Source organism: Camelus dromedarius, chromosome 29, assembly GCF_036321535.1.
Source record: "Camelus dromedarius isolate mCamDro1 chromosome 29, mCamDro1.pat, whole genome shotgun sequence".
Lineage (NCBI taxonomy): Eukaryota > Metazoa > Chordata > Mammalia > Artiodactyla > Camelidae > Camelus > Camelus dromedarius.
The window spans coordinates 9,299,274-9,325,722 of NC_087464.1; the positions used below are offsets into that span (position 1 = coordinate 9,299,274).

The following is a 26,449-nucleotide window of genomic DNA, read 5'->3' on the forward strand; positions in this document are numbered from 1 at the left end:
TTAATACAGTTTTAACTAATGGATTTTTTTGTTTTGTTTTGTTTTAAGAGAAGAATAATGGGGAAACACGGATCTTTTATTTTAGGAAACTGTTATGGTAAGATGTATGTCAGACTTGACAAATGGAACTAACGCTCTTCGCCTGCTTCTTGTCCTTGTCTTAAACAGGAATTAAGTTAAACACAGTGCTGAATGTTAATTACATGTTTACTGGCTAATGAAAATTACAAATGGTTTTGCCACCTCAAACAATGATGAAAACTCTGAAGACACTGTAATTATATACTTTGAGGGAAATAACTCAGAATATTGATCATAAGAAGTGTAAATCTTTTTTTAACTATTCATTAATACCATAAATATGGGCTACAGAAGTTTTTCCTTGCGGTTTGTCTCATCAGTTACACCGAGTGGATGGATGGTGAGGCTCCTCTGGGGAGGTGATGAACTCATTCTCGTATAGAAGGAGGCCACTTGTGTAACTGGGGGTGCCCCCCTCCCTTTCTCCCCTGCCCCCTTTAACCCCTGAAGAAGGTCGAGGGAGAGTTGAACAGGGGGGCTGGGCTCAGGGCAGGTGAAGGTGATCACAGCCCAGCCTCTTCCCTCCCCTCCCCTGCTCTCCTCTCCCCTCCTCTCCCTCCTCCCTTTCCTGCCAGGTCTGATCGATGACTGCCTTCTCCAGCCAGGGCGCCTGTCGGATAACCTGGCGTTCGGGTCCTAATGGAGGACAAGTCACTGCCACCCAGCCACGCAGCCCTGACAACCCAAATTCTCTTCTTTAGAGGTGGCTGGGGCAGTTCATTGCAAAAGGAGAGGAAGAAGAAGAAAAAAAAAGTTGAGGGTGGTTATTGGGTAAGGTGGCCTTAGGCAGCCGAACCAGAACTGGTTTCCCTGGGTTTGGGAGTAGAGAAATATTTTTCTGTTCTGTTTTAACTTTGGCCTGAGTTGTAGCTTTGCACTCTGCAGTGTGGCAGCCACTTCGATCTTGGGGGTCAAAGGTGAGGGCTGCACTAACCCTAAAAGGCTGGTCTGGCCTGGCCAGAAGGCCGAGAGGGGCGGAGGAGTGGGGGTGGGTGGGTGGGTGGGTGGGTTGTCAGCTACACCGCCTGACGTGGTGGAGGGGGTGCCTGTGTAACCCGCACGCGGGGGGCACAACACCGAGGGCGGGTTTTAAGTGCAATATTGAGGATTTTTTTTAAGTGCCCTAGGCTTGTGGGACTGGAGTCCTCTTTTTCCCTGAGAATTCCCAAGGCACTGGTCTTTGTCTTAGAAGGAATGGAGTTTCTGAATGGTGTGAAAGGGACAGAGAGGGTCGCTTCAAATCGATTTTACTTGTCCTTTCTGTCTTTTCGGATCAGCGCCCTTCAATGGGCACAGAGGTGCTCTTTCAGCCGAAACCTTGTGCTACATTTTCTGCCTGTATTGGTGCTAAATACAATAAGCACTGCGCAGGTTTTTTTCTTTGCTCTCCAAAGCGAGAAAGCACCCTAATTAAATTGTTTTATATGGACAGTCAAGACGGACCAATTAAGTAAGCATTAGTATAAAGATATAGTCTGCAGATAAGGCGGTTTGGAAAATCACGTATGGGACAAAGGAGAGGGCGCTAGCATTGGCGAGGGGTGGCGTGGACTAGCCAGGGGGAATTGCAGAAGCCCGGGGCTCAGGTGAGAGGAGGATCAGGCCCGCTAACAGGTGGGCAACAAGGCTGGAGTCTTTCAGGCCCGCGCCCCAGGCTGGAGAGCGGTGGAGCCCAGGGGTTAGTATCCATCACATATTCCTACGCGGACAAGGTAGCGTCTAGGGGTGTAGGAAGGACCGAGACCGTGCCGTGCTCTACTCCGGGTCGGGCCCATTGCGAGGAGTCTAGGTCCAGGGCGCGGCCCTGAAATAGGGAAAGAGTGTGCGGCCCGGTGAAGGCCAGGAGGACCAGGGGGCGCAGACACCGCCACTGCCGCGGCCGCAGCCCTCTGGCAGCCAAGATCAGGGTAGGAGGCCCCCTTCCAACTCCTCCAAGCTAAGCGCTTTTTCACTTCTAGAGAAACGGGAGCTTCTCTGCAAGGAAAGTAAAGTTCCCGCCCGACGCCATCCGGCTAGAGGGGCGTCGAGGACCGGCCAAACAAGTGGGGCAATGACCGAGGGTCAGTGAAAAGGTAGCGAGCAGAGCGGCTCCTCATTCGGCTACCGCAGCTCTGGGCTTCTCCACCCCTCGGAGGTGTGGGCGGGCAGAGTGCATCTCACCCAGAAGGCGACGACCCCTAGAGCAGGGGCCTGGGCCTCCCCGCGTCGCGGCGCAGGGCTGTGATAGGTGGTCCCGGGCTGCGGGGGCGCGAGCGCAGCGCGCTGCCACAGGAAGGGCGCGCGGGGCGCACAGGGCGCCCTTGGTACGGGGCGGGGAGGGGGGAGTAGGGGCGAGAATTAGAGCCTGGGGAGGTGGCTGAATGTCAAAAGTAAAAAAGGTTGAAAAGCCAATTTTTCCAGCGCGCTTTCGCCCCCCTTTGCTGGTTGCAGAGGCCGTAAATCAGCGGCCGGCGGCGAGGGCGGGAGGAGCCCCCTCGGCGGGCTCGGCGCGGCCCCGCCCGGACCGTGCGCACCTCCCGGTGGGCCCCGAATCGATCAGAAGCCTCGCTGAGGATGTCACCGCACTAAATATTTACTGATCACACACAAATAGCCGGGGCTTGAACGATTTTCCTCTGTGAGAAGAGCGCAGAGAGAAGGGTAAATCATTTTATTAGTGTGGATAAAGCCCAGAGCACACTCCGGGCTGGAGTGTTTTAAGATGTGTCTTCAACGGGATGAAAAGAGTTAGGGAAATCGATACGGAGTGATTAGAAGCCCCCGGGGTGACGAAGGGGGCCGGGGCTTTCAGGGATTTGGCGAGGCTGAGAGGGGGGAGAGATCCTCCAGGGGGGCGGCCGGACCACCGCCAGGGAGCTCCCGGGCGCAGGCCTGCGTCCTTCCCTCCTCGACGGGCGACGCGAGGGCAGCAGCCAGCGGCCGGGAGTCCGCCGCGGCCCTGCTTGGCGGGGCCGGCGCGGGATGAGAGCTCGCGGGCCGCCGCGGGGCCGAGTGCTTAGGCGCCATGGGCTTCACGTCGCGAGTGGCAGTGGCTAGGTGGCCACGGGAGGGGATCGCAGGCCCGGTGTGGGGATGCTGGCGGGTTCCCCTACAGCGCGGGCTCTCCAGGCAGCCTCCTGGAACAACGGTGTGGCCCAAACCGGTCGCATTTCCCCTCCGCCGCGCCCCGCAGCATCCTCGAACTTTCTCCTGGATGCATCTCGGCCCTTCATCTCCTCTAGTGTTTTTAAAGAGGACGCAGCGGCCCAGCCCTGCTGGCTGCGTCTCCCTCCCATCCATCCAGTGTCCAGGGCGGCCGCCGGGTGGCGGAACCCGCTGCGGACCGCAGGGCGAGTGGATTCCAGGTTTGGGGCTCCTCGGCAGGTGGGAGGACGTCTGAGGCCAAGCAGGAAGGCAGAGGCGCGGTGACAGACACAAACGTCGGCCCCAGAACGTCTCAGTCCTCCCCAGGGCGGGATATCCGCTTTGGAGGTCTCAAGCCACACTCCAGCGAGGGAGATGGGTCGGTGGCCCCAGGGCTGGGAGCAGGAGCCTCAAGTGCGGAGGCGCAAAGGCTTGCAGGGCTCGCTGAAGTTAGCAAGGCTTTGGAGGGAGTTTGCTGGGAAGGAGAGGAAAACCTTCTCCCCAAACTCCAGCAGCCAAGTCCTGGCTCCAAAAATGACTTTTCACTCCTGGAAGCGGGAGCCTCGCTCGCTACTGCGAACAAACCTTGAGGTTCGAAACAGCTGCAAATAAGAAGGCACTAATTTCGGGGGGGGGGGAGGGGAAGCGCAAGGTGAGGAAAGGGAGGAATGTTTTTCGTTTCTTTTTCCCGTTCCCTCTCTTGACCTTTTCCTAAAAATTTGCACTTCCTGAAGAAACTGATAGTTTGCTTGCTTATTTATTTATTTATTTATCCTCTCCCCAAATCACTCGATTTCCTTGGCAGCTTGAGGAATTCAGTTCATGCTGCCCTACTTGGCTCCTCGGTGCAACAGGAAATATAACTGCAGATCCAATTAACCGTTTTGCAGAAGGGAGAAGGTTTTGTATGTGTGTGTGTGTGTGTGTGTGTGTGTTAATATGAATCCCACTGGATTGGAGTGGTGTATTCAGGTGTGAGGCGATTGGTGCCTCAAATTCCTTTCTTGGTAATCCTCTAATTCCTGCAATGGAAGCTGAGAGCATCACTGACCTGCCAGGAGCTGGATCTCCATTAACCCTTCTTGGTCTCGGCCAGAGAGAAGGTTAACTACACTAATATACCAAAGGGGCTGCAGAAAAAAAAAAAAGAAAAAAAAAAAAAAGGAAGGACTGAAGAAGGGAGGGAGGCAAGGTAAATTCACTCTATTTGCAAGGATTTTAGAGCGCTCTCTCTCTCTTTCTCTCTCTCTCTCTCACTGGTCCTCCCCCACCCCTACCCTTCACCAAAAGCCCGGTTTCCATTCAGGGAGACAACTGACTCATCCATCAAGAAAGCTCACTCCACAGAGATGGACTTTAGGGAATAAGAAAACAGTGTAGTGAAATATTTTCTTCCACTTACCTGGCCACCCAGCTCACTTTAAAAATAATTCTAACATCTATAGAGAATAGGGGGGTGGGTGTTAAAAAGAAACCACCCAAATCCTAATACATATTTTACCTTCTTTCATTTAAGTAAAAGCTAATTTAGAATCTTGTCAGTAGCCAAATTATAGCCATAAAATCTAGATGAGATTAGGAAAATACATTCTACTGGTTTCACACCTGGTGGCATTTTAATGAGTATTTATGTAATAGCCATGTAGTCATGAGCATGAAGGCAGATGCACATGGGTGTGTATATATTCATGTGGTGTTAGAAGTTCCATGATGGCGTAAAGGTTCATATACTCGAGCACTAGATAGAAGTTGTCACTCTTGTGTTCATGTCTGGCAGAGAACAGTGCAAAAAAAAAAAGGAGTTTTGAATGAGTTCTTTGGAATCACTATTGTTGGAATACAAGCTGAAGCAACTCAGTAATGGTAAAGCTATTGTGCCTTGCAGAATCATAGACACTTCAAAGTAAAAACATCAGTTTTCAGTTTGGTATCTTTGGCAGGGCATTTAAACAAAAGGTGAGCATCTTTTGCCTGATACATTTATTTAAAAATTCAACAACTTGCTATTCTGTTTATTTTACTTTTCAATGAACTGAAGAATTAAAGGAGAAGAGGCTTTAGCTGGAGATGATAGCATAAGGGTTTTTTTTTTTTTTTTTTTTTTGCCCATTTAACCAAGTCTGATGTGGGCTGTGTATGCTTTTAATGTTATATTGTGAGCAACTCCTGCTGAGAAAGTTTTAGACATCTAAAGCCATGTGGGCAACAGTTCTTATTCAGAAGTGGACAGAGTGAGGAAAGGTGGTCTGATTCTGTATTTTTTTTTCTCCTAAGAGGCTGGTAATGAAATCTTTAAAACGACAGTTCATTCTTGGTATGTCAGAAAAAACATTAATCAAATTGTACCAAGTGATAGCCGTTTAAATGTGAAGGTGTTAGGGAAGGCAAATATCCAGATAAATTAATATTGTTAATTAGTTGCATCAGTGTACTTAAAGAAAATACAAACAGAACAACAAAGGGGATTTATCTTGTTTAATTTCCTTTAGCTACAAACTCAAGGTGAATTTCAGAAGGAGAAAATAATTGAAGGGCTAATTTCCATACTATTGGTTTTTAGATGGCTAAAAAGCCCCAGTTTCAATATAAAGCATGTAATTAGAGAAGTAAGTAAATGGACAAAGACAGACATACTGCCATAAGGAAAAAAAAAAAAACATAATGTGTGAATTTAGAAAACATTTAATTAATAACCAACTGCATATCTCCTCTTAAATGGATGGTTTCTTAAAATGTTGAAGGTATACGTTAAAAATAAAGGACTTCCATGAAAAATTAAGAGAAGGCTGCTTAACACAATATTCAGCTTTTTTTTTTTTTTTTTTGACTGTAGGACGTATCAGCTTGAGGCTTTACAAAGTGTAATGGTTAAATAAAATTTACACTGATCTTTTTAGTTTGAATACAGGATAGAGAAAGGTACTTTTCCTATCCATTACAATTTATAATAAATTAATTAACCTTATCAAAGGGATTACAATGTACTTGACCAAGGTAAATTGACTGAGATGATATCACATAAAATAGCTTAAAGCAAAAGTGAAAATATAAAAGGGAGAGAATATTGACTTCAGTGAAAAATGTCACATTGGGTTATTTCTTGACAGGATCACATCACATATCAGGGAGAAGTTAAAAATTTAGGCAATTCTCTTTCTTTGCAGAATGCATGATAATAACTTATTTATTGACTCCAAAAGTTATGTTGCAAATTTTCATTTCGCATATACTTTGATGCCATATTGCCTTACAACTAGAAAGAAGGTAGTAGCATTGTGAAATGTAAGTAAGGGGGGATGGGGGTTAAAAATATTTTTTCTTTATGGTCTCCAAGACTTTTTTTCATAGGATTTTGATTAATTCAATACCTTGTAAACCATATACTATTGTGTTGAAGTTTACATTGGTTATACATTGAAAACAAACTCAAAGGCATCAGATCTCTCTCAGAAGGTACAATTGCATGTTCAGTCATTGAAGAGCTACTATTAAAGTTTCCCAGGTTCTATTAAAGATAAACACACTTACAAACACCTAAAGTCATTTCTTTCTTAACAACGCTTAAAATTGCAACTGGCATGCTGTGGATGAGTATTTTATATAAGAACCTTTAGCTCTCTTCCTATTTACCCAAGAAATGCCTCAAATTTGTCATTTATGCTTAAATATTTAAAAAAAAAACATTAGTCAATATGCAAGAACTATTCACCCCCTTTAAAAATAGTGCACCCAATTACAATTATAGAGAAAAGGTGTGGTGCTTACTTGGACATTTCAGGAACATATGAAGTTTTCTTAATAAACTCGAAGAAACTCTATCCTAGATAAATTTAAATAGGGCAGCTGTTGGGTATGGTTTATATTCGTGTCCTTCTGCCTTCTTGCTATCGGCACTAAGGTATCTGGGTTTTTGTCTTCACACACTGTCTATTGTTAGTGGATTTCTGAGATTAAAAAAATTCAAATTGTCTTGCTTTTATAGCTTAATGCATTATTAAATTGGAAAATAATATTCACCTCTGTGTTCAAATTTGTATGTTCAGACAGTAATGAGGAGGCAAGATTCCCCACAACCCCCCACCCCACCAAAGAAACAAGAAAAAAACATTACTTACAGAAACTAAAGAAAAAAAAAAACAACTTCGGAGTCAGTGTGTTGGAAATACAGGCACACTATTTTTTTTTCTTTTTTACAATGAAGCTCTTTATAAGGCTTTTTTTTTTCCATCTTATCTACCAAGATGGGACATTTCTGTTTTATATATACTTTTGAATTTTGAGCAGGTTCAAATAATATATCATCACAGGGTTTTTGAAGTGAAGGAAGATTTGAAAAATAAGCCTCCAAGATAAAAGACATAGATAAGTGACAGGGCATGATGGCTTGCCTCTGTTTTTAGGGGTGTTATAAAAGTTTTACTTTAAGAATTACAATGACAAGCTTTTTCACTGGGTGCAATGCAAGATGATTATAAGGAGGAAAAAAAAAAAAAGAAAAGAAAGACTCCCTTCTATTCTTCTCCACCAAAAAACCAAAACCACAACAAAACCCAGAAACAGACCCCAATTCTCACCCTTACATAAGAAGCCCCTTCCCACTTGATGGCAAGTTTCTGTGAAACTGTTGGTCCTGCCCAAGCGCCCAGTTGGTCTACTTTTTAAACTCAGAGGGCAGTGGTTAGACTTGAGTCAGCAGCCTGACAGCCTCAGGAAGGAGGCAGATTCTCTGAGCTCAACTGCAGATGACCTACCACTTAGAAAAAAACTTTGGAAAGCAACTGTTGAAAGTGAACCTCTCCTTTCCAAGGAAGATTTTCAGAGGCAGGACGGTGAGAAGCAGATATAACCAATTTTATTATTTTCTAAGGCATTCCTAACTTTTATAATTCCCCCCCTCCTTCCTTTACTATCTGTCTTTGTGCCTCCAAGGCCAGTAAAAGAGCAGGGCAGATTCTAGATTGCTTTCAGAGTTTGCCTTCTCTGATGATGGATTACCATGTCAATTTAAACGGCATAGGATTAATTTGTTTCAATGATTTCTCTTTAGGCTGAATGCCAGCCGTTTTTCTATCTCTCCTCTTGCTATTCAGAACAACAACAACCAAAACAAACAAACAAAAAAAAAAAAACCCTTCTTTCCATATTCTAAGTTAGGAGACAATAATAGAAATAGACAAGTTAGGTGTAATGTTGCAACACAGTTATAGGTCTGAGTGTTTTTATCTCTGCCTAAGAGGCTGAAACATACAGTCAGTCACATTAAAATGAAATTGGACTCAACATTTATTCAATAAATACCTGTCTTGTAGATAATCCAGTGCCGAGTGCTTTTGATACATAAGGACTTAATTTGTCTTGGATAAGAAGTTATTAATATGGAACATTTAAACTTGCCACCCACGATAAGATTTTTGAGATCTATAACAAACTCAGATGATCACTGTGAAAAATCATTTGCGTGAGGGAGGGAGATCTTTTTGAGAATGAATATCTATTATATATACACACATACTTACATGCAGACATATATGTATGTATACATACATACATATACACACGTGTACATTTCAGGTCACTTATATAAACAAAAAGGTTCAGTAAAGTAAAAAAAAAATCCATTCATTATGCAGGTATCTCTAACCTTTCCAAAGTAAGAATGTGTCAGAGAGTTTTCTCTTTTGAATGATTTCTAAAGTGCACAAGGAAAATGCTGTTCAAATCCTATTTCTTTGCAAGACCAAACCCATTATGAGGATGAAACGACAAAAAGAAGTACTTAGTTGCAATCCAAAATCAAACACCCCCTCCACATTTTTCACCTAGACTAACCTTGCAGCCGGATAGAGCACGTTGCTGGTAGATAAAGGCAATTTAAGTGAAATAATCTACCCTTATAGTGATTATTGTACTTCTTTCTTTAATGGGAGGTCCCCCAGCAGATGCAAAGGAACAAGAGTTTTATCCTATAGAATGAATGAATATGTTGAGGACGTGTGGCTGTTAGACCACTGGGCTTCTCTTTCACTTTTTTCCGTTTTCCTGATTGCTCTCCTCTTCCTCAGCATTCCTCCGCACTGAGATTAAGCATCAGAGTTCAGGATAGTAAATTGCATTCTGAATATGAACACAATGGATTTTTTTTTTTAGCCTTCCCCTTTTCCTAAGGTCACTCAAGGCACGGGCGGCTTTATTTAAGCCAGTTCTACTTTCTGAGGGCATAGGCAATCAGTGGCCAGTGACGGTCAGATCTGGAATCTAGGCAATTTTAATTTGTAAAAAACAGTTGTTGGTTGTTAACCTTGGGGGAGATTGTACATCTCTAAGAAACCAAATCCTTGAGAACTCTCCCTGGGAAATGATGTTACACATGAGCAGAAAATCCAGGCAAGAAAGGCTAATTGAATGAAGAGAGAGAATTAGGTTAAAAAATAGACTACAATCTCGTATCACATTTTCACGAGTGTAACTTGAAATGAAGGTGTCTTCAAGTCGCCAGTGATGCCAGAGTATTTAGATGTTGGCCACAGATGGGAACACCTATTGAAATGTGTCTGAAGAAGATTAATAGGGCTTGTCACTGTTGGGAAAGCACTGCTTTGCTGTAAATTTCTACCAGCACAAGATGAATTACCGATGAATGCTCACTTATCAACCCCATCACTATCGTTCGACACTAAATCAAATTGAGAAGTTATCTGCAATCAGAAAATTTCTTTTTAAAATAGACATACACCTTTAGGCCCTAACTCTTTAATAATCCCACTCAGAAAACAATTCCCCATGCCCTGGTATTTCTTTAGCTTAAACAACATTGTATCTCAATAATGTATACGTTTTTAAGTTCATCTGCAGTGGACAGTGGGTCGATGGCAAAGTTTGACAGTATTTTAACAAGGGTATGAAAGCTTCTTGGAAGTGCTCATTTAAAATTTCATAAAGTGTGTTTTCTTTATTTTGAGATATTTCTCCCCCTTCCTTGGAAGGCACCAAAGAGAGTGGGTTTGCTGTTTTCCTGTTCTAAACCCTGGTCCCTGCAAACTAACCATCCTCTAATTCCCCAGTAAGATACAGTTATGAGAGAATTGCAAGTTTAGGTAGAGAACAGTAGAAGAGGATTAAATGGATGACAGTGATACCCAAGGAAATCCATTTATTCTTTTATGATTTCATGGTGTTGCATGGATCTCATTTCTAAGATGATTTATCTGAGAAACAAATCAGTGGCATTATCTCTTTTATCATCTGTTAACCAGCACTAAGCATCTAGAGGCTTTATCACCTACGAATAATAATGTTTTAATAAAGTTATCAACCTTTGTATTTTTATAGAGTTCTACCTGTTTAAAAAGTTACCACACATGCAATGTTTCATTTGATTTTTATCGAAATCCGGCACAGGCTGGTATTTTAAATTCCCATTTCACTGATGAGTAAACTGAGGCTCAGAGACTCATTTGAGGACATGGGAGCTAATAGGGGCACAGTCAGATTTCATCTCTAGTTTTTCTAGGATCCTTTCTTGGTCTTTTCACTATGTAACTGAAGAAGAAGAAGATGATGATACTGATAGCAGCCAAAATTTACTACATACCAGAACTATGGTAAACACGTGTTATTTAATCTCTATAACTCTCTGAGGTAAGTATTGTTGTTAGTTTCATTATCCAAGAGAAAAAAAAAAAAGTCACCCAAAGCTAATGGAGGTTAGAGACTTGCCTGAAACTCAGATTGCTAGTAAGTTAGGGACATGTTATTCAAATCCTGGAAGTCTACATTCAAAGCCACTGCCCTCTTTAATGTTCCTGTGTCCAACTGCAAGGAGTCTTCAATCGTACTGAGTGGTCACAAGAGATCCTACTCATTTTTGGAATATAAAAATTCCTCGGGCTCTGAGGCAGTGTGGCATAGCAGACTAGATCCTACTTTGGAAACAGGAGACCTGGGTTTAAATTCTAGCTTTACAAGTTACAACGTATGTGACCTCTACTTCTTTGACCTTTATTTTCTTCACCTCTAAAATGGGCTGATTGGGTCAAAATGAAACTATGGACTTCACTTTCTTTCTGCCATGGTCTCTAAGAGGGAGGGTGAAGAACAGAGAAGCAGCAGCCATCTCTAAGAAGCGAGTGAGGACAAGTGACAGGCAGGATACTTTGAGAAGGTGTGGCTTCCATCTCTCAGAGCCTGGCACTGGGGATACTCAGCATTGGACGGGTTCTCTGTTTTCTTCCTCTCTGCCTCCAGAGAACACAGAAGACTCAAGACAATGGTGGTTCTTTACAAAACCATAGAACTTAAAACTTCCCAGGAAAGCTTTACCTCCTTTACTTCTCAGATAAAGGCAAGGAAAATACACCTGAGGTCTGGAGAGTTTTGGTGACTTATGTACATTCTCCCAGCTGCTTGGTGACAGGGTTGAAAGTGGTCCCCCAATGCTATGCTCCTTATTCAATAAAAAACATACTTCAGATGATCTGGTCATGTCCCTATTATAACTATTTCTCTATTGTTTGATATTATACTCTGTGTGGGTTATTATTGGGTGTAATAGGAAATCCTCCTAAATCTCTCTCCCAATAATTTTTCATTAAATCTATTAAGCTAACCAGCCAAATAATTGCAATGAAAAATCACCCAATAATAAAAAAAAATCTGTTATATCCATTAGGTTACTATAATATTCCAATCTGTATTTATCACAACCCTCCTCTGATGCCTTACATAACCAAAATTGCTAGATTTATATTCTCTAATGGTTCCCCAATGAAAAAAATCTGTGCTTTTTTTTTTTTTTTATCTTCCTTTTCCTGTCCCAAATCACCCTTCCACATACATTGGCTGCTTTGGGAAACCCTGTCTGGGTTTAATCAGAAGTTGCAAGACAAAAATGTGCATTATTAAGAAATATAAATATTTTCAGAAGCAATCAAAGGGATGAAAGATTGATTCAGCATGTAGATTGGACCTAATTCAAAGCAGCTTTTTTTCTAATGAGGGCTACCGGGATACAAAGTCCAAAGCCGTTGTGGCCACCAGTTGGAAATTCTGGCTCATTAGAATAATATGTCAGGACTTCTCTTGCTAGGTATGCTGAAATATTTTTGCAAGGTGTATCCTCTAGTCTCTGGGCTGAGCCACCTCTCCTACCACCCTTAGGGACTTGCAGCAGTTATCTTTGAGAAATTACGACTAATTCCTTCTTCTCGTTAGATCAGCGAGTGCCTCCCCTTTCACTACTCGGAAGCTGGCTTAGCATTAACTTTCATAAGAACATTTTGGCCTGGAGGCATCCGTATTACAATTTCTTTCTTGGCTTAATAAAAGGTATCACATTATCTACCTGGTCAATCTCTATTGGCTTTCAAAATAGAGACATGGAAAAACCTAATAAGCCTCATTAAGATATCTGCTTTAAAAACAACAGGCTGCCTCATTTAGCATGTTGCTTTGAAATGTCTTAGCAGAGCTGGGTGGTCATTGCATGAACACAGGTATTGCTAACTTGGGATCTTTGTTAGTCGGGTAACTCTGGGAAAAAAAAAAAAATCAAAAGCCTGATGCGTAGGTGGAATTTTAATACACAAGGGAGCAGACCCCGATTGTTGTATTTTGTTTTCGTTTTCTTTCTTTCTTTCCTTTCATTCCACTTTTTGTCCACACGGCCATGTGTGAGAGATGGCCTGATTCTCTTGATATGGTTCACCCATCCACAGCTGGAATTCCAAAGAGGACGAAAATGTCTTTAAAATCAACACAACTCAGGGAGCCTGCGTGAACAAGTTTTCCTTTGTTATAGGGGATAGTGTTATTGGCTGTAGGTTTTTTGATATACATTCTAAATTAGGCCTGCAAAGGCATGCTTCATCTTTAATTCATCACTCTCAGCTGAAAGAGATTAGCAATGTCTAGCACGCACCCCTCGTATGGTGCTGACCTCATCAAGTATGGCCTGAAATTAATTAGCCTCATTCATTCCAAATGGAAAAGGATAATGGAGCAGCATTTTAGAGATGACCATCACAAATTGTATGCAGCATATTTAAAAGGCCCCTATTTTCAAACCATGTAGATTAAAATTCTTTCCAGGGCTTACAATATGCTAGAGTTATCAAGGACCCAGAGCGAAGCCTGGTCAGGTTTCGTGTGTATGTGTTTGTGGGCGCGCATGCCCAGTTGTTCCGTGTCTGAGTGATAAGAGCCTGTGTGCTGATGCGTCCGTATTTATTGGTTTGCTGTCTAGGATGATACCTGGAATACCTGACGGACAAAAATCTGACATTTAATACTGTTTTAAATGATCCCGTAATAGACTCCGTTAAGTGGATTTTTTGTTGCTGTTGTTACCGTGAAGTGGGCACACCGGCACAAACTTTGCTGCTATTTTCCAGTTAGCTGCTGTTCATCCTCTAATTTAGAAACAGAAAAGCCTCTTAAAGAAATGCTCGATGTTTCTGTTTGGAGTTATTTTTGAAACTTTTTATGGCTTTTCCCAGTCCTTACTGTTTGATCATATTTCAAAACATGATTGAGGACTAACTTGGATTACAAAATCACTTAAATTTACCATCTTTCTAAGATTAGCAGATTTTTTCCCCCTTTTGGGGATTGACTAAGGAAGGCCAAATTTTTGAAAATCAAAATTGCTTTCTTTTCTAGCCAAAAAAAATTTTGACCGGGGTTCTTTGGGATTCTCAAAGATGTTGTTGTAAAGTTTATTTTTATGACCAGTCATTTGGGGACTACAGATTAGAAGAAAAACCCATGACTTCTTCTCTGTGTGCTTTTAGGTTTCAATTTTTTTAATAATATAAAATATGATTAATTTACGAAAAGTTATCAGTAGTATTTGAGGGAAATTTTATCTTATGCACGTTTCTTAAGGGAATTTTTTTTTTAAACTCCACAGTAACTTTTTTTAGTTCAATTAAAAAGTAGATATTCAAAGTAATGTAACTACAAAGCTGCTACTTAACTATTGGAGTGAAAAATGCACTTTCAGGCAAATAGTCTTTTTCGAGCTCATTGATACATTAATCTCTGTATGTAAGTTATTTAAGATTATTTTGTCTTATAATTAAACAGAAACTGGAAGCGTGTTGCCCATATCTCTGCAAATGTAGGATTTGGAAATTTCTCTAAGCTCATTTTTGCCTAATCTTCTCATCCCTTTGTCTAATGGGCATATATCATTTATGTGTACAAGATCATCAATCACAAACTGTGAACCTATCATTTTGACATAAAAGATCTGCCCTTAAATCTCCCTAAACCTCTAGCATATAATTTGAGGAAATTAGCTAAAGTCTGGGCTTCTAACTTCTGGAGGATGAAATGTAAAAATGGAGAAAGCTTAAGTTATACAAATTTGATTTTAAAGTCACAGTTTAACTGAGACAGGGATTAAGAAAATGATGCAGTGCACATCTATAAATGTTGACAGAAACAGGTAATTTTGTTAATTATTATCTGGTCAACTTGGATGAAATAAAAGGGGAAATAGTTTGACTCATTAAAGCATATATTACCAAAATTATATTTTCCTCATAATGATTTATTATTGAGACAGAGAAATCCATAGGTTCTAAAATACTGCAATTTGATCAAATATTGAACAGCATATCTCAATTTTTATTTAAAAAATTTTTTTTAGCAACTGAGGTGAAAATGGCAGAAAAACCATAAATATGAGGATTAAGGCTGCATGAAATTTGAGTTCATTCAAATGACAAACCCAAAGTAAAACTCAGATGAACTTACCAATTTCATTTGGTATCCACCTGAAACTATAAATCCTTTTTTGGCATTTGAGAGTAGAAAGGAGGTTCACTTGAAATTCAAACCAGGTTTTCCTACAGTTTACCCAGGCTCACTCACTTCGGCATAAACTATAGTTGTGTTTTGGGTTCATAATAAAACTTTTATCCCACTTGAGCTAATGATGAATAGATGATGGGCTAGGGATGAGAACTAGATGTTTTTAGAATTGCTCTTTTGTCCTATTTTATTTCACATTTCCTGTAACGTTCTGAAGTAGGAAGAAAAGTATATGGAGCAAATTTTCAATGCTGTATGTGGAAAGGTGACCATATAGGAGAGCCCAGAGGGGGAATTGACAGTTAAATATACATAGGATTTTTTAAAAAGGAGAATCTAAATGAAACATCCTTAACCAGCATGTCTTGAGTAGTTACCCTAATCAGGCACAGTTTGCATGTATTAACTCAACTTAGTTTACTGTAACAGTCTGAGACAAACACCACTATCTCCATTTTGCAGATAAGAAATACTAGGCACAGGGGAATTACACAACTAGCCCAAGGTTACCCTGCTCCTAAAAGGGATTTGAACCCCAGGATGTCTGGTTCTAGAAACTCTGTACTTAAGTACCATGATATACTGCCTCCCTAGAGAAAATCTAATTGCAATGTTGTTTGGAAAACAAAGTGCTACAGATGATGCATGAAAGAAATCATTTCCCATTTTTAACTACTGAGAACAGTAGTCAATTTAATGAGAGAAGCCAAGGGGGAGTAAGCTCATTCTCGTCTAATCTTCTTTTCCCAGAAGTTGGGAACTGAAATCTGCAATCTCCCTGAAGTCTCTGCTGGGCTTCCCCTTGGAATGCTACATATGTAGAATACCTTAATGCCAGAGAGATAGCGATAAACAGAGTGGAATTCAAAGGAAAAAAAAAAAAGTACAAAAATGACAGGATGAGAAATTGACTTGGGAGGAGAGATCAAAAGAACCAAAGAAGTCAAACTTGGAGAGGCAATCATTAACGTAGAACTCAATAGCATTCTAGAAATAATTTAGAAGGAAAATGAAGGCTGACAAATGTCACCAGGGAGATTGGAAATAGGTAAAGAGGAAGGTCTAAGAGAAAAACAAATGAAGAGAACTTAGATTTTGTCGCTGTCTTGCAAGACTCATAATGAAAGCTGCATTTTCTTGGACGACTGAAGCCCAAGCCAGAGATTTCCTGGGGCGGGGTGGATAGTGTTCCCCATCTTGTGTAGATTGAAGCAGAAAGATAGGCTTAAAAAAAAAGGTTTAAAAAATGCTTTTCATCATAGTAGTATGTGGAATGCTCATTTCATTCTCCAAATGCATTTGCAAACCTTATATGATTAGTTCCACTTTACAGATGGAACTACAGATATGAAAACCAAGGCTCATGGAGGTGGTGTCACCTGCCTGGGGTCGTGCAGCCTGTAGTCCCCCCTGAGTTGTCCCAAGCCTCGTCTACTCCCAGAGCACCACACTGTCTTCTCACACAGCATCCTCAGGTCTTCGCCCAGAAGATGATGTCACAAAGCAACTAGTTTTAAGCCAAATTCACTGCAGTGCATCACCCTCAAGGCACATACTGATAAGAACACATTACACTGGAATGGGCCATAGCTTGGCTTCTGATACCTGGCGGGCATTCTCTGGGGGGAGGGGGTGGCCTGTCTGCTTAGGGCTGGCAGAAGCTGTGCATGTCAAGTAAACCAACCGAAGTTGGCTTGGATGTCGGAGCAAACCCTAGATGGAGGAACATTCAAAACCGGACTGGAACTCTCTAAGAAGGCCCCTAGCCTCCTGTGTTTACAGGCCCCCAAATGAAATCACCTGGCTGTTTATAGGAGTCTGAGTGCTGATGAAAAGACTGAGTTACACTCCAAACTTCTCCCTGCCAAAGGAGAAAAGTTCCAGGTTCTTGAAAAAGTATGTAAAGCATCTGATCTGAAAAGTGGCAACAGCATTTGGGACCAATTACCCAGATTAAGAGGCAACAATGCTCTGTTTACACTTTGTAGCCGTTTGGCTCTGGCCCACGAGGTGGAGATTGTAAATTACGGAAATTTCAGCCCAGCATTGCCTTCTCTTTTGACCTGTGTGTCTGAGGGTGGAGAAAAGTGGCTGTGGTTACTTGTTGCTCTGCAAGGAAAGCCTGCATTTTCTCACTCAGGGAAGGGTCTGATTGACTGTGGATGCGTGTCAGGATGTGGTTTTCCAGTTTGCCACTCCCAAACATGATTTTTGCCAAAGAAGTTAAAAAATAAAGGCTTTCTGACATCTTCTGCTAAATGACTGTAGCACTCCATTTTTAACTCCATTTTCCAATCTGCTGTGGATTAATCAGTAACAAATGGGAGATAGAGGAGTCATGACCATGAGAACCGTACTGCTAAGAGTGGTTAGACATAGATCGTGGTAAAGCAGCCATCGTGGGCAAAAAAAGAGGCGTTGTTTTGGCAGAAACTTGGAAGCCGAGAGGGGCTGGAATCGTTCGGGACTGAAATTTTTATTTTCTCCCTTTACTCAGAAGGACCGGTCCGCACTTTGAGTAACCCTGATAATTCCAGAAGACTTTTTTTTGGGAAATATTCTTTCTTTTAACATAATCCTGATGTTAAGGGCTTGACCTTGCCAGAGGGAAGGGAACCACAGAGGTCAAATGGCCAGAAGAAATGGGAGACGTCTATTCTCAGGCACAGGCCTGCCAAGCACAGTGGTGTGGAAAAGACAAGCCCTGACTTTACCAATAGCTGTCATGCCTGTGTGTTCAGAGTTTTATAATTCAACCACTTTCAAGACAAGCTGGAAATATCCACAGGCAGGGGCCAAATTCTCCTGCTGAAAGTTCTGTAGGTTAGTCATTTAGATGGAAACGTGATTGGGGTTGTGATGGTGGAGTATTATGGGAATCTTGGGGTTGGAAAACCTTTTTACTCAGTAATCCACTGTCCACTTCATGGAGGGCTGTCCTCTGAGGCAACTGATATTTGATAATATTCCAGTATACTTTCTGATGTAAATATATGTGTATATATATATATATATATATATATATAGACAAAAACTGATCAACAACCAACTTTATTCGATTTTGGATTTTTCTGACCCCAGTCGCCCTCAAAAATTTACCATTATCTGCAGTGTCAGAGCTCCCTGACATTTACAATTAACTCACAAATTAACTTAGAAATGATAGTAAGCTCTCAGCTAAATGATACAGTGGCCACTGGGGACCAGACCAATTTTCTAGAATAAGGTTAGGACTGCGTTGCTCTGTAACAATGCTGAGGTTGGCTGTGTAGAAGTAGTTATTCAAGTGCGAGCAAGAATTGAGGTGTGGGGGAGAGATGTTATCTGCGGATGTAATTCTGCTGGTTACTCAGCCCTCTGAGATTTCTTCGTCTATAAAACAGGGATAACCAGTTTTAAAAACAGCATGAAATTCAAGGCTGTATAATGGAATCCAGAAGTCACGGGATGGTTCTGTTGGAAGGAGGCTTGGAGAACATTGTTGGTCCAACTTCCCTCTGAAGCCAGAGGTCTGGAGATGGGTGGGTGGTCAGGCAGACCTTGATTCAGCAATTTTCAGGAGTTGTGAATTCCAGGCAGGTAGTGTAATTGTGTGAAGGTCCGGGGTGAAGACTGCCCGTTATGCCCAGCCAGCCACCTAAGAGAGATGGGAGGGGCAGGGCTCCCTCTCCCCAAGGCTACCACGACCGGGAACTTTGCTTTAGAAAGTTTTGTTCTTTCTATGGAACCAAAAACTGTCTCTGGAGCATCTGTGTGAAGCTGGAGTCTGTCCTCGGAAGCAATACGACTGAACCCCATCCCTGCATGGCAGACTTTCAAACACTTTAAAATAACTTTCATTCTCCTCCACACATTGAGCCACTGATTTTGTTTTATTGTCTAAATTCCCCAGTTCCCCATATGACATGGACTCAAAGGTTTTGTTTTTCTAAGTCGGCCTTAGTTTGCCAGAGTCTCTTAAGGAGCATCCAGAAACAACATACTCAGAAGCCGCGTGACCTGTACTGTCTACCGTATCATGTGACTGGCTTGCGACAGAGCCCTGAGTCAGGGAGGAGCCCCCCTACCATGGAGTCAGATCTCAGTCAGCTAGGGCTTGTACAGGGGGATTTATTGCATTTAAGAACGCCTCGTGTTTATCCCCATTCAAATTGCATTTTGTTTTGGCTTTTTGATGGCTTTTTGAGTCCATCTCTCTCATCTTTTATGCCTTTACAAATGGAACTAGCATGTCTTTTACAGGTTTGCCCAGTCATTGATCTGAATATTGTAGAAGCCAGGGTTTCTCAGGTTTCTAGGGTCTTTGATGTCACCAGTAATTATGTTGAAAATAGTTAAAGGTTTATTTTTTCAATTAGCTCCTAGGCAGTGGTTAACAGTAGCCTCTCCAAAATTAGATTTGCCTGGGTTTAAATCTTGGGTCTGCTGATATACCAGGTGTGTGGCCTTGGGCATGTTATTTTATGTGTGCCTCAGTTTTCTCATCTATAAAATGGGGATAATAATGTCACTAACACCTATGGTTGTTTTGATGATTAAATGAGTTAATATATAAAGCAGTTAGACTAGTGACAGGCACATAGCATTCACTATTTATAATACAAAGAAAAGAAATCAATATAAGGTCCCTAAGGGCAAGCATGGTATCTTGGTTTATATCTGTATCTCCAGACACCAGGACCGTGCCTGGAATATATTTGGTGCTGAAAAATTTGGTATATGGACAAGTGAGTTTCCATAGTGTTCTAGACAGTGGATGCAGGCAGATAAATATGATCAGTGCTATGGTTTCCAATGTGAACATATTTCCAATACTTCTATTAAAAAAGATGTGTATGTTCAACCTCAGGCCATCATTGGGTGGTTATTTTGCCCCTCATTTTTCCTGTGTATGATCATCATCAGTGTCAGCTGTGTCTCTATTGATGCTAATTATTAGGTCTCAGTTTAGCTTGGAAGAGAGAGAAAAATCACACACTAGTTGACTCTCCACTCAGAAAAAGAGGAAGGATTGTGCTTAGTTTGCCTACACCCAACTGAGAGGCGATGCTGTCTATCTTTAGCACAAAAAGGTGCTTCACCAAAGAATGCTGGTGTTCCTGAGTCAGATCTCCATGTGTCACCGTTTGTAGATTTTCCAGCCACAGGCAGACTCATTCAGAAAGACATGCCAAAAAATTCAAATGCAAACATCATCCACTGCGTGGAGGGTTTCTGCATCTCCCAACCTTTTCATTAACCCCCAGAATGAAGTGCTGACATCAGGGTAGGTCTTGATTTAAGTGCTCAGCCACATAATGCCCCTCTCCCTCCCTGCCCTTGGTTCAGCTTGGGTGTGTGAAACCCAGCTCCCCTCTGGTTGCACACTGAAATCTTTCAGAGGTATCTTTTACATGTAATTCCCCTTGAACTTCCAGCCGTGCCCATTCAAACACGTTGGGTGTGTTTCTCCTTTGATATTCATACAGTCGGGCTCAAAGAAGGAGACCCACCAGTGTTTCCCCCTTTGTGCGTGTTCAGTAGGTACCCCTGAAGCAATTACCTATGGGAGATGGAGGAGGAGCCACGCCGGGAGAGCCCGGGGGGCCACCTGTCATATGATCCGTGGTTGTCGTGTGTGCAAAGTGCTAACGCTTTTGACAGCCACCGTCCTAAAGGGGTGTAGCGAGTCACTTGAAATTTGTACACAGACTGCCCTCTCCATTACACATCGCCCACATCATACCCGTAATCTCCCAAGGCAGAGATGCCATTACACTCAGCGGGCCAAGGGCCGCCTGTGCGTCTGTGCACGCAGCTCCCACCGACCCTGCGCCACCGTGGCACTTCAGTGCCACTTGTCAGCCGCATAAATTTAGCCCAGGATGGTCACAGCCACAGCGGGCGCAGCTGAACAGAGAGACCTGGCTGTGTGTTAAAAAGGCTGAAGGAGAACAAAAAGCTGCCAGTTTTCATAAGAAATTTTATCCCTGGAGCATTAAGAACTGTAGCTTGACACTCACCGCACTGCTCCCCCCGCCCCCAACCTGCCCATCCCAGGCTGGGACTTGGAAGCGGCTAAAACAGAGGGGGTGTGAGAAAAAAAATGGCCTGCTACAGGGCATAAAACCGTGCTTTGTATCCAATCTTGTTATGTGAGGGAAAAATTCCCTATAGGTGATCCTCAGAACATTAATTTATGAAAATTTAAAGGAACATGGGAAACAATGACCCTCCTTAAATATAGACCATGAAATACATCAAACAAGGGGACAAAGATGCCCAGGTCTTGAAAGTCACTAGTCTGTCTGTAGAATCACACTGTGTCAGGGGTGGTTATATATAATACAGCTATATTGTCATACTAATGAGAGAATTATTGTATTAGTTCTTTTTTATTGCTTTAGAAGAATAGTTGTAGTTTGGAAAGTTGCTCGCAACATATTGTGAAGTAAAGAAAACAAGTTGCACAATAATTCTACTTTTGTGTGAAGAAAAAAGTATACATTAATTATATTGAATTTAAGATATTGTCAATTATTAAGTGCACGATTAGTTCTTTCATACACTTTTTGTTGTTGTGTTACCTATTATTCAGTCTTTTAAACTAAATTTTTAAACTTTTTGGGAGGGGTAGGTAATGAGGTTTATTTATTGATTTAATGGAGGGACTGGGGATTGAACCCAGGACCTCGTGCATGCTAGGCACGTGCTCTACCACCAAGCCATACCCTCCCCTACTATTGCTGTGTTATCTAATGTAATTCTTTGGGAGGTCTTTCTTGGCCTTTTAGGCGACCCCCGAGTCATCCCTTCTGAGTGATCAAGTGTCACTGACCTCAAGCCCAGCCTACAGTAAGCTCCAGGATTTAATCTATACTCCGAGCTCTCACCCCTGCAGACAACGACGTCTATACATAATCACTGAAGTGCTGTAGTTCAGCGGGCAGAGTCTGGGTGAGAATCCCTGCTTTGTGACACACTAATTGTGTGTCTTGGACGTGTTGCTTAACGTCTCTAAGCCCCAGTTTTCTCTTCTGTATCCTGAGGTTAACTAATTCTTCTTCATCGTGCTTCTGTGCGGACGACACCAGACAAGATGCACGAAACACTTAGCACAACGTAAAAGCTCCACGGGCTGAATGGGTACACATGTCATACCGTATGGCACATAGTAGGCACTCAAGAAAAGCTTCCCTCTCCTTCTTTTGCCTCTCTTCTTCCCCAACACAGCCTAATAAGTTACTGCTCATGCACACCCATGTCTATTAAGAAAAATACTGCCTTTAAAAACCATAACTTAAATATTATCCCACCATTGACAAATGGCCACACATTTAGCAGAGCACATTTAAAGCTATCCTCATCCTTTGCTTGTTGTTACAGAACAGATAAGAATGATCTATTCAAAAGGAAAATAAAAAACTAAAGCAAGGCACCGAATTTGACAGTTAGTCAAGTCTGATTAATGGCCACTTCCAATGAAGGGTTGAGCTGGGTTCAGGATCCCTGCCTCTCTGACTGTTAATATACAGTGGCGATCATATTAACATGGTGACCATATTAAGAAACCAAATGCATAATTCATTCCAAGTTCACATAGATTGTCTTTGTTAGTTTGGGGAAGACCTAAAGTCAAGCGCAATTTTGTTATTGCTGTTAAGATTAGTATGTTTCATGATAAATTTAGGTATAGAAATCTATCTTTTGCCTGGATAATTTTAGCTTGTCATTTCTTTATTTTTTTTTATATCCTTGTCATTTCTTTATTTTTTTTCATTTTTTTCAACGTGAGGACACTAGTTCAGAGTAGAATTAATCATGTTAATCATGTGTCAAAAAATTGCATCACTCTAAAAGGCTTCTACTCATTCTAAAAACGGTAGTCTAGGTCACATTTGAAACAGAATGCATTCTTGAACAAGAAAAAGTGCAGTAGGTAATTTTGAGAAGTAGGAGTCATTCAGCAAAGAATCATACATTTCTTCTGATATGTTTTCATATATAAAATGTTGCTTGTCATTTGTTAAGTAACTCCCACTGGCACATGTAACTCCCTGAAAGCTGTGATAGGAGATGCAATACTGTGTTTATTGGAAGAAAGTAACAACAGAGGTTTGATAAATTCAGAAAGAGCACATGCAGGTTTGTGTGTGTGTAGGAGTTGACTTTTTTCAGTTCACAAAGTAATCTGCTCTGGTTTGAAGTTGCAGTTAGAAAATGTTGAAAGTGAAAAAAAATTGAACAGGATTTGTACCAAGTTTAGAGCTTGTGTGTAAACACTTGGTTGTGGTGATGACAATGTATCCATTTCTATTTGTGTGATGAAATCAGCAAAAATACAAGAGTTGCTCTAAATATAAATTGAGGTAGTAAATCAAACTCTAAATGGAAAATAAAGCTGATATATACACATCCAAATATGCATGACAAACTCTTTAAATTTTTTTCTCTTATCAAAGATCATAGAAAAATAGTAAGTGGCTGGAGGGATAAATTGGGAGTTGGGGATTTGCAGATACACACTACTATCTATACAATAGATAAACAAGAAGGTCCTACTGTATTAAATACCTTGTAATGGATAGCCTATTATGGAAAAGAATACGGAAAGGAATATATATACACACACACACACATATATATATACAACTATATATATATATAGATATATATAACTGAATCACTATGCCATACACCAGAAATTAACACAATCTTGTAAACTGACTCTAATTTAAAAAAAGGAAAAGAAAATACAATTCTAAGCTGCCTTCTGCCTCCCAATATCCCTTCCTTTTTTGTGGGGCTGATGGTAGTGGCTTCTTAAATCAGACTAATTTTGTGGTCAGTGAATCTTGTTGAACAGAAATTCTTCCTAAACAACAAGGTACTTCCCCGGCTCAGCCACACTTTGCCTCCACGTGACTTAGCCCTCCGCTCTCCCAGGCAGGTCAGATCAGAGGATCGCATCAGTCGGCGTCAAATCGATTTAGGACACGGGGCATTTCCTCTGAAATGAAATTCCCCGGGAAAACGTTAACAGGACCAGCGAACACCATCAGGGCCAGAAGTTGAGCTCAAATGAAGGCCAGATCGTTGCTATCAGGGAGAAGGGGAAAGGGGTCAGAGAGAAAGAGAAGTGAAAGGAAAAGCAGGGCAGGAGGAGAGACAGGAAGGAGAGGAGGGACCCAAATTAGAACAAGAGGCTATGTTTATTAATAACCTTGCTGACCCACGGGCCCCTGACACAAAATACATTAAGTATTGTCGGGACACGCTGCACTGTCACTCACAGGAGAACCACGTAAAATGGTGTTGGAAGCTGCAAACTTTTCGAGAACAGACAGAAAAGAACAAAAAGAAAGGCCAGAATAAGGTGAAGGCACAGACTCACAAGGTGGAGAAGCTTTATTCCCCTGCAGCATCCTATCCGGGCAGCCTGCTTCCTCTGTCTATGCATCCAGCCGATTAGGATTTAATACACACACGAAACAATGCTTTTCTCAATTGCAGAAATAATACTATGGCATATAAAAATATGTCTATGGCAGGACATTTGGAAATTATGGAAAAGCACGAAGAAGTCAGTAAAAATCGCCTATAGTCCCACCGCTCGGGTATAATCCTGGTCAACAATGTGGATATACATTTTCTAATCTTTTCGCCCTATTTCTTTACACGTGTGTATTTGGGAAAAGTAAGACTGTGGCCCTGCTGTAATCCACTGTTTTGTAATCTGATTTTCCCATCTGACAAGTCCTAAGAAATATTTGCTCATGTTGTTAAAACTATTGGAAAACATGATTTTTAGGTTGACGTCAGACATATTTCCTTTTTCGTTGGTATTGTAATTCATTCGACCTCTAGTTAGATATTCATGTTGTTTGTAATTTTTTGCCTTTATAAAATGTTTCTGTGCATCTCTGTTCCCTCTGGAAATTACTGTGAGCAAAATCCTGGGTCAGAGGCTTTTTGGAGGGCTAGGATTTGCAGAGCTGCCCTCCAAAATATTTATGCCCACCTGCAGTGAATGAGAATACAGAATTCACAGACCATCATTAATTCTTCCCAAAGAAGATAAGAAACTCAGAAACCCCTATAATTTGCATTTCCTTTTTTTTTTTTTTTTTTTTTTGGTGATGCTAACTTTCTTCATGTTTCTTGGCTGTCTGGTTTTGTGTGTATGTTGTTTTGCCTGTTATTTTAATTTCTATTTATTTAAAATTGTAAAAGTGCTATTAAATGTTTCAGTTGTGTTACTTCTATTTACATATTAAGTTGTAAATGTTCTTTGCGCATTATTAACCCCTTCAACTATTGCACATTGCAAAGATTTCTTCATTTTGTCATGTGATTTTTAATTGTGAATGGACTTTTAAGGTATATGTTCGTGAATTTAAGTACATCAATATTTTCATTTATCCTTTTTTCTTCTGCTTTTATGTTTTGAGAGGTCTTGTGCATCTCATGGTCAGATAAAGCTTATATTTTCTATTAGTGCTTTCGTGGCTCTTTTTATTTTTAAAAACGCTAATATCGCTCATGTATTTGGAGTTTATTTTGGCCCATGTGATGAGAATCTATTTACTAAAACCTCTTTTCCTCAGTGATCTAAATACTATGTATTATTGGGCTTATTTCTGTATTTTAAAGTTTTATTCATTATCTTTCTGTCTCCATCATTTCTATTTGCCAAAACCCTCCCTTTTTATTATCACAATTTAAGAATATGCTTTCGTATCTAGAAATGCAAGATTTTCTGCATTACAATTAGTTTTCTGGGTTATGCTCCCCTATTTGTTAGCCCCAATAAGAACTAATCAAGTTTAAAATGTGAGAATACACTTGATACACTAATGCATTAATGTGTGATAATTTGGGGTCTTTAATAGTGGGTTTTCTCATTTGGAAGTAAATCATGGCTTCTCATTAAGTTTTCATAGAAACTTCTGTTACAGTTGCAGTTTCTTCATGTGGTTTCTCAACGTGCAGTGTCTCAAATTTATTCATTGCTATTGTGAATACCATTTCTCTATTAAACCTTATACCTGTTTGCTGAGGAAAGTTATTGACTCGTGCATTTTCATTTTGTATTTTGACACTTTACTGGTTTCTTCAAGTAGCTTGCTTATTGATTTTTTTGGGGCCATCTAAGTAATGCAGATAATCTGCAGATAATGATAGTTTTGTCTCCTTTCTCCAAATTATATACTATGTTAATTTTTTCTCATCTTATTACAAAAGTTAAATTACTTAAAATGTTCTTTATTTGGAACACTCCAATATTTCACTACTAAATATGATGTCCTGAATACAATATACTATTTCAAAAATTTTTTCATTGAAGTACAGTTGATTTATAATGTGTTAGTTTCAGGTGTACAGCAAAGTGATTCAGTTATTTTTATTTTTTAAATAAATAAATATATATTTATTTAAAATAAATAAATAT

The 26,449-nt window shown here is 41.0% G+C and overlaps 1 long non-coding RNA gene across 8 annotated transcripts in view; it reads left to right on the forward strand.

Annotated features, from left to right (window-relative positions):
• Positions 1-26,449, forward strand: part of LOC105085444 (uncharacterized) — a 150,459-nt gene that overhangs the window by 2,179 nt on the left and 121,831 nt on the right. The window lies entirely within an intron of this gene.